Here is a 9,292-nt window from a genome sequence, read left to right on the forward strand (position 1 = left end):
TTTCTTCCAAAAAACTTGGTGGGCGAGGGAACCATCACTATTCTTAGAGATAAGAATATCGAGGAACGGAAGGCAACCATCAACTTCCTGCTCCTTAGTGAACTTAATGGAAAACAATCCTTAGCCATTAAGTTCACTAAGGAGCAGGAAGTTGATGGTTTCCTTCCGTTCCTCGATATTCTTATTTCTAAGAATAGTGATGGTTCCCTCGCCCACCAAGTTTTTCGGAAGAAAATGCATACAGAGCAATATCTTCATGCCAGTTCCCACCATTTCCCGGCTCAAAAGATGGGTGTTCTCAATACCCTTGCTACTCGGGCCCTAAGGATTTCGGATAAGAAGAGTTTTGAGAAAGAAAAATCCCATCTCCTTGATGTCTTTGTTGAGAATGGTTATAGTAGATACATGGGTCAGAAGGCTTTCCTTAAAGCTACCAAGAGTTCTCTGACTAAAAGGGAACCGAAGGAACGATTTCCAAGTGTCCATCTTCTGTATGTTCAGGGGACTACTGATAAGATTGGAAGGATTCTCAGGATGCATAGTGTCCCTGTGACCTTTAGGCCCATGAACACCATTCGTATGTCCCTCAGATCAGTGAAGGATCCTATCGACCCTAAAGATATGAAAGGTGTGTATATGATCCCCTGTTCCTGTGGGACCCCCTATATTGGGGAGACTAGTCGCTCCATTAATCAAAGGATTAGTGAGCATGCAGTAGACCTTAAGCATAGGCGAACTAAGTCTTCCGCTTTAGCTGAGCATGTTGAGAAAACCAATCATCATGTTTGTATTGAGGAGGCTAGTGTTATTGCTAAGGTTTCGCACTTCCATCATCGGAAATTAAGGGAAGCGCTTGAGATTGAAAAGAGGCCGAGAAATCTCAATAGAGAAGATGGATGAAAAATCAGTAGGTGTTGGGTCCCAACGTTCTCTTCCTAGTCATTTTTTCCGCCCCCTTCCTCCTTTTTTTTTTTTTTAGTATATTCCATCTACTTTCTTAATTAATTAATTATTATTATTATAACCATCTACTTTCTTAACTAATTTATTACTTATTTATTTTTATTAGATATTTAGATCAACTTTATATATATATATATATATATATATATATATATATATATATATTTTAATTTTTTAAATTTTTTTATTTTTTTTATAAGTTAACTTAATGTTAGTTTCTCGTTTTTATTTATTCTTATCTATTTTTTATTTTATTTATTTATTTATTTTTTTAAAGTTGATTTAATATTATTTTTCTTGTTATTTTTATTATTATTATTATTTATTTATTTATTTTTTTTAACCATCTCTTTCTTATTCATTTATTTACTTTTTTACATTTATTTATTTATTTTTCTAACTAACTTGTATATACATATAATTTATTCATATAAGAAAGGTCCTTTATATAACTAATTTCCATTTAAATACTAATTAACTTATAAATTTTGAATTATTTATTAATACCTTTTTAACTAACTATTATCACAAATTTAAATTATTTTTTATATTTATATATTTTTATATATATTTTAAGGGATTGGTCACCTAATATAACTTATTTCCCTTAAATTATTAAAAAAGTTTTGATCCCGGTCCAATAGTCAAAATTAGCTGTTGGTCAAGTTAGCCATTGGAGACTCTGCTCAATCTATTTAACATGCTAAGATGGATCTGTTTCTTCAACTTGTCCTGACGATGAACCACACTGGTTGGTTCGAAGCGCGTCGACAAATGGTATTTCATGTGATTTTCGCCGAAAAATCTTTTGTAAACATTAAAAATTGGAGATATCCCAATATCAGGGGGTAATTCAATTTCATATGAATTTGCAGAAAATTTTCTCAAAATTCTGCATGGCCCAATTTTTTTAAACTTCAATTTATTGTACTCCCTTTTTGGAAATCTTTCCTTCCTCATGTGTGCTAAAACCATGTCCCCAACTTCAAAATTAACTTCTCTTCTCTTCAAATTTTCTTTTCCCTTGTATTTGAGGTTGCTGTCTTGTAGTTGCTACTTTACCTGTTTATGTATTTCTTGAACTTCTGTAGCAAAATCTTCTCCTTTGGCACTTCTCCTCTCAGCTTGTCCTAAATTTCTCAATTCAGTCACTCCTCTTGGGTGCATTCCATAAATTATATGGAATGGACTCTGTCCTGTACTCCTGTTAGGAGAATCATTATATGCATATTCTCCCTGTGCAAATGCTTGATCCCACTATTTTGGATGTTCACTTTCAAGACTTCTCAAAAGATTACCCAAACTTCTATTTACAACTTCAGTCTATCCATCAGTCTGAGGATGATAAGCAGAACTGAAAGTCAATTCAGTTCCAAGCTTCTTCCATAATGTCCTCCAGAAATGTCCAACAAATCTGGTGTCCCTGTCTAAAACAATGCTCTTTGGTAACCCATGTAATCTTACAATCTCCTTAAAAAACAAATTAGCAACATGAGTAGCATCACTGGTTTTATAACATGGAATAAAATGTGCCATTTTTGAAAATCTGTCAACTACTACATAAATTGAATCATTTCCTCTTTGAGTTTTTGGTAAGCCTAACACAAAATCCATACTTACCATATCCCAAGGCCTATCCAGAATAGGTAATGGAACATACAAACTTGTGTTTTGGCTCCTTCCTTTTGCATATTGACAGACTTTGCAAATTTTCACATACTTTTCCACTTCAGCTCTCATCTTCGGCCAATAATAAAACCTGTTCAACTGTTCATAAGTCTTGTCTGCACCAAAATTCCCTCCAAGTCCTCCACTATGTTTCTCCTTGAGAAAATTCTCCCTCATGGAACAACTTGGTATGCACAGTTGATTTCTTTTGAACAACAGTCCCTCTTGCAGGAAATAATCTAGCCACTTGCTTCTGTCTAACAAAACAAGATTCTTACAAGCTTCAAATGCCTCTTTAAAATCTGAATCTTTCTCATACAACTCCTTAAGAAAATCAAAACCCAACACTTGAAATTGACTTTCTTGAGTTAACATGCTTTTCCTACTTAAGGCATATGCTACTTTGTTTCACTGACCAGTTATATGTTTTAATACAAAATTAAAAATTTGCAGATATTCTACCCACTTTGCATGCTTCTGGTTAAGATTTAGCTGCTACATAATGTACTGTAATGCATGGTTATCCGAATACAGTATGAACTCTTTGGACATCAAATAATGTCTCCACTTCTTCAAAGACTGTACTACTACATAAAATTATTTGTCATAAGAAGAATATTTCTTCTTTGTCTCATTTAGCTTTTTGATAAAATAAGCTATAGGCCTATCCTCTTGAATCAAAACAGCTCCAATGGCTTCTCCATTGGCGTCTCACTTCACTTGAAAAGGTTTATTAAAATCAGGCAAAATTAAAATAGGTTTCTCAGTAATCTTTCTTTTCAACAGATGGAAGTTCTTTTCTGCTTCAGCAGTCCATCTAAATGGTTGTCTGTCTTTCTTTATTGTGTTAACAATTGGAGCATTGATCTTACTAACATTTCTTATAAATCTCCTATAAAAACTAGCAAGTCCATGAAATCTCCTTACCTCAAAGACACTTTTTGGCGAAGGCCACTCCATAATAGCCTTGATCTTCTCTGGATCCATTTTTAATCCTTCAACAGAAACAACAAAACCCAAATACACCAACTCCTCCTTCATGAATGAACATTTATTTAAATTTAACAGTAATTTCTCTTGTTGTAGCCTCTGTAAGACATAATGAAAATGTCTCACATGATCCTCCCTGGATCTGCTGTATACTAATATATCATCCAGATATACTATTACAAACTTACCAATAAATTCCTTTAAAACTTCATTCATAAGTCTCATAAATGTACTAGATGCATTTGACAATCCAAAAGGCATTACCATCCACTCAAATAATCCTTCATTGGTTTTGAAAGCAGTTTTCCACTCATCTCCCTCTCTAATTCTGATTTGATGATAACCACTTCTTAAATCTAACTTTGTAAAATATCTAGCTCCACTCAAACAATCCATCAAATCTTAAATTCTAGGTAAAGGAAATCTGTACCTGATTGTTATCTTATTGATTGCTCTTGAATCTGTGCACATTCTCCAGCCTCCATCTTTCTTTGGGCTCAACACTGTTGGCACTGCACAAGGACTGAAACTCTCTCTAACTAGTCCCTTGTCTAACAATTCCTGTACCTGTTTCCTGATCTCTTCATTCTCTGTGGGAGTCATCTTGTAAGCTGCTTTATTAGGTAGATTTGCTCCTGGAATCAAATCTATGTGATGACTGATTTTTCTAATGGGTGGTAACTCATCAGGCAAATCATCTATAATGATATCACAGTATTTATCCAACATCTCTTGAATTTCAATTGGTAAATCAGAAACTTTTGTGGAAGTAATTATTATCTTGGGTTTGCACACCAACGCATAACTTACCTCATCTTCCTCCATCTACTATAAGTACTCCTTTCCACTCAGCAAAAGGGTTTTTGAATCAGGTTTCTTTGATGTATCCTCTTCCTCTAGTGGCAACAATGTATGATTGACACCATCTTTGCTGAATTTGTATGTATTCTTCTTTCCATCGTGCATAACTCCTTTGTCATACTACCAAGGTCTTCCCAACAATATGTGACACACATCCATAGGCATCACATCACACATAATTTTATCACTATATTTTCCCAACTGCAGCTCCACTTCACATTGCTCACTCACTACCAACTGATGTCCCTTTTGAAGCCATGACACCTTATATGGTGTTGGGTGTTTCTTGACCTTCAATTTCAACTTCTCCACCACTTCTATGGAGACCAAATTATCTGTACTACCACTATCAATTATCACCTGACAACACTTCCCTTGAACCTTGCACACAGTCCTGAACAAGGTCTTCCTCTGGGCTGGTTCAACATTTTCCTTAGCTGGCTTTAGTAAAACTTTGTTAACTACTAAAGACTCACCTTTCTCTGGTACATTTTCTTCCTCTGTTACCTTTGCTGCTTCCTCTTCAGTCTTAGCAACAATTGTATTCCTCTGATTTGTCCCTATGTTTTCTGGACATTCATAAGCTCTGTGTCCTAGCTTGTTACATCTGTAACATCTGACTTCTCTTCCTCTGCCACTTGTATCACCTCCTGTGTGTGCATGTTGATTTGAGCTGCTGCTAGCTCCATCTCTAGGTGTTGTAGACCTTCCTCTACCACCTTGATTTCCCCTTCCTCAGAAATTACCTCTATTTCTGGCAGACTGCTTCCTCATGAGTTTTTCCTCAGCCTTCAGTACCATCTGAGAAGCCTCTTCTACTGTTTTAGGAGACAACACACTTATTTCATCTTGGATCTCCATTCTGAGTCCATTTACATATCTGGCAACCTTCTCATCTGTATCTTGAATCTGTCCTACTCTTATACTTACTTTGTAGAATTCCTCTGTGTATTCCTTTACTGTCATAGACCTCTGTCTAAGATTCTGCATCTGTCTAAACAATGTTTGCTGATAGTCACTTGGCAAAAACTTACCTTTCAGTTTTGCCACCATCCTGTTCCAATTCTTAATTGGCTGTTTGCCAAGTCTTCTTCTCTCTGTCTGCACTCCATCCCACCAAAGGGCTGCATGTCCTTTCAGTTTGGTGACAACAAACTTCACCTTCTTTCCTTCATCTGTTTCTTCATAATCAAAGAATTTCTCCATGTCATTTATCCAGTCAATCAATTCCTCAGGGCTTAAGCTTCCTGTGTAGTTCGAGACTTCAAGTCTAGGCTTGGATGTGGATCTCAATACTGACCTTAAGAATCTCATCTCAGGAGTTACATCTGCAGGTTCTTCTTCCGTAGCTTCAGCTTCAGGTTCACTAACATCTCCAACATCTACATCTCTTCCCAATTCCACTGCTTCCAGTCTAGCTTGCATCTTTTGCACATCTTCCAACCCTTCAACATTTGCAACTGGTTGTCCTCTTCTTCAAACACCACCTCTTCCTCCAACTCTAAAAACCATAGTGGATTTCTTCTTCCGCTCCCTTGAGATCTTGCTCAACCTCTATAGACTGCGCTGATACCACAAATGATGGCCTGGGTGCAGGCGTGATTGACAAACGCTCGAAACCTGTTACAATATCCTCTAATTCTCGCGGAATTCCTTCTTCTTTATCAAGTAGAGTATTAGTCATTTACCTTTAAGTCTGACTATCACTTCATAAATGGAACTAATTCATTAAGAGCCGTTTTAATCAAAGTTTTTTTTTATAAAGGCCAGATGTGTTTATTTAAAAGAGATGCGGTGCGATATTATCGCAATCACACTTCGCAGTTCCCAAAGGACCGACTCTTCTATCAAACGCGACTATTGGCCTTTCCTTTTTAATAAATACCCGGACAACACAACTAATCAGAAAACAAAGGAAATATACGAAAAGATCCAAGCGTAAACGCTTAAGTCCAGACCTCCAATAAAACATACCTGCATTCTGAAACTTTTCAGATCTGTTCTTTCACCGTAGATCAAACCTCCATCTGATCGGATGACCAATAGCGATTTCGGGCACACAAACAGCACGACCTTTAATCAAAATCCGGACCCAATGGAAATTATAAATCACTAATCTAAAAAGGTTCGGGTTCGATCTCTCGCTTAACACCTGTTCACTTTTTCAACCTGAAATCTGTCGGATGATGAGGCCCGAGTGATCTACGGCTTGCAGGATTACACTAGCGTGCAAGTTAGTCAATGTAATCAACGGTTGCGATTAAATTGCACATCGGCCCATCGCCATATTACAAGTCGCAATTCCACGAGCCAAGCTCCTTCCGCTTCAAACCTTCGATTCGATATCGCCTTACGGACCTGATAAGGTTATAAGCCATAATTTATAGAAGTTCAGGTCCAGATTTTGAATCAGGTTCTGTGTTATGCACTGATTTCCAATGTAAATCAGATTTATGCTTGCGGGACTTAATCAATGCATGAATTAAAAACTCAGGATTGACCCGCTGTTAACACGACTTAAGAAATAAAAGGAAACACGCCATATCTATTAAAACTTTGAGATTTCAAAGGCAAATTGATATTTCTCTAATGCACAGCAAGAATTTGGAGGTTGCAAATACCTCCGGGATTGAACAAATTTAATAAAAATACACAGAGACATATGAGTTCCGTGCATAATCCAATCAATCCAAATCCTCGTTCAATCATTCAAAAAATATATATATACTCCATCCTAACTATCAAATCCTTAAACACAGGATCGAATCTACATACTTTCATACAATACCAAATCTGAGTAATGTCCTCCTCAAAGCTCTCAACTTAAAACAAAACTACTCTAATTAATTACAAAATCATTCAACCCTACATTCTAGCTCAAAATCCTATCTAGAAAGCTGGTAAATTGATAGCTAAAGGATTCCACTCCTTTGCTTGTAATATTTTTTTGTATTTTTGGAATAAGTTTGAAGCCTTTTGCCTCCAAGCCTCATGCTCCTACATCATGCAGACTTCTAACCAACTCTCATTGTTGATATTACTCCTAATGGATCATATGACCAGCTGAAACTCAATCTAAGCTTCCTCTGACTTAACAAATCATTGACTTATTTTTTTGCAGCTTTGGTGTTGATTATGAATGGGCTAACTTATGCTTTTAGTTTAAATTGATCCTTTTGTTTTCTGGAAACAAAATGAAGATCATCCACGTTCATCATATGCTTGATATACTCAAGTGGAAAAATCCTCATGGGGAGGAACATTGGTAGTTTGTAAGGTGGAAGCTCGCAACCATAGATCCTAATCTATGTGAAATTCTGGTATAAATAACAGTCTCCAACTTTGGACTGCTCACTCAAATGCAGGATCCTTTTGATTTCTGTTGAAAGTTTGGGAATTACATCGCTACTTAACAAACATATTTCCATATACAAAAATTGATTGACAAAATCATTGAAAGAAAATTCTTCAAAAGTTTTACTCACTAAAGAGGTCCAATGAATCATTAACTTTGGTTTGCGTTCAACATCCAATTTCTGTAAAGGAAACTTGAACTTTTTTGACTGGTGATATAAGAATAAGTAAATAAAAAATGGCCGATGCTTGAATGAACCTTCATTATTGAACTTTTAAAAATGATCATAAATTGCATTGGACAGAAGCTGACTGTAATTGAACAATATTGAAGATTTTTTACTAGAATAAAAGACTGATAAAAACCCCAAAATAAATTCATCTACCCACTGATTATTGGGATATCCTAACATCAAATAAACTAAGGAAATAACCTACCTAAACATCTCAAGGAACATTACAGAGGGATAAGGTGGGTTTGCTTTGGGTAATTCTATTTTATTTGGTAAAATGACTCAAATATATGCACTCTTTGTGAAAAATAAGTTATTGGTAAATCTCCATTAGAGCGTCAGTGGAAAAAGGTGAAGGGAGTCTTGAGGGTTTAGCTGTAGGACTTGACAAATTGAATTATGTAAACCAAAGTTTCATTATTTTGAGCAATTATAACTCTCTAATTGGGAAGATATCAAGCTCCACACCAAGTGACAAATTATGGAAAATGATATGTCCTAGGGAAACAAAATTGGGGTAATAAGGATATTCAAAAGGAAAATTTGTCACTAACATCTTCATATTTCTGAAAAGCCCAATTGTGAAGTTCGTACAAGTCAAATTCACAATTTTTCTCCATACTTTTGAAATGGGTGTCAATCACGGGCAGTTCATCTAAATTAGTTACAAGTGTTAACAAAGGATTGTCTACAAACACTTTATATTTTACTTTGTGGCTAGACATAGGGGAAAAATAAAATTGTAGAGGGAAATTGGATAATTACTTGGAAATAATGATAATTGAAAGATGGTAATCGTCAGAATTCACTTGCAGTGTCGTGCTAGAAGTTCTAGTTGTCGGCAAAAATGTATTTTGGAGAGGATAACAAGTGGCAGAAGGAATGAGTGGTTTACAAGGGGGATGGTGGTGGTTTACGATTTTGAGCAGAGGGGTACCATAGTGTTTAAGAGCATGCCACGAATCAAAAGATGAGTCGGGCGAAACCGCTTTGTGGATCCACCCCCCCCATTAACTTAAATGTGGGGGGTCTCGCAATGTGTCGGAGGCAACTAATATTGGTGCACCCAATCGTGTCCCTCAAAAAATGCACGAAAGTTAATTTCTAGATGGCTGGTCAATCAAATCAATTTCTTACAAATAAATAATTTATTTGAAATGCTAAATATAATAAAAAGAAAGGAGTGAAATTTAAACGTGCTCACTGATACTAGGGACATAATA

This window comes from Pinus tabuliformis, chromosome Q, assembly GCF_031772625.1.
Source record: "Pinus tabuliformis cultivar Carrire ecotype Pingquan chromosome Q, CPIR1, whole genome shotgun sequence".
Classification (NCBI taxonomy): Eukaryota; Viridiplantae; Streptophyta; class Pinopsida; order Pinales; family Pinaceae; genus Pinus; species Pinus tabuliformis.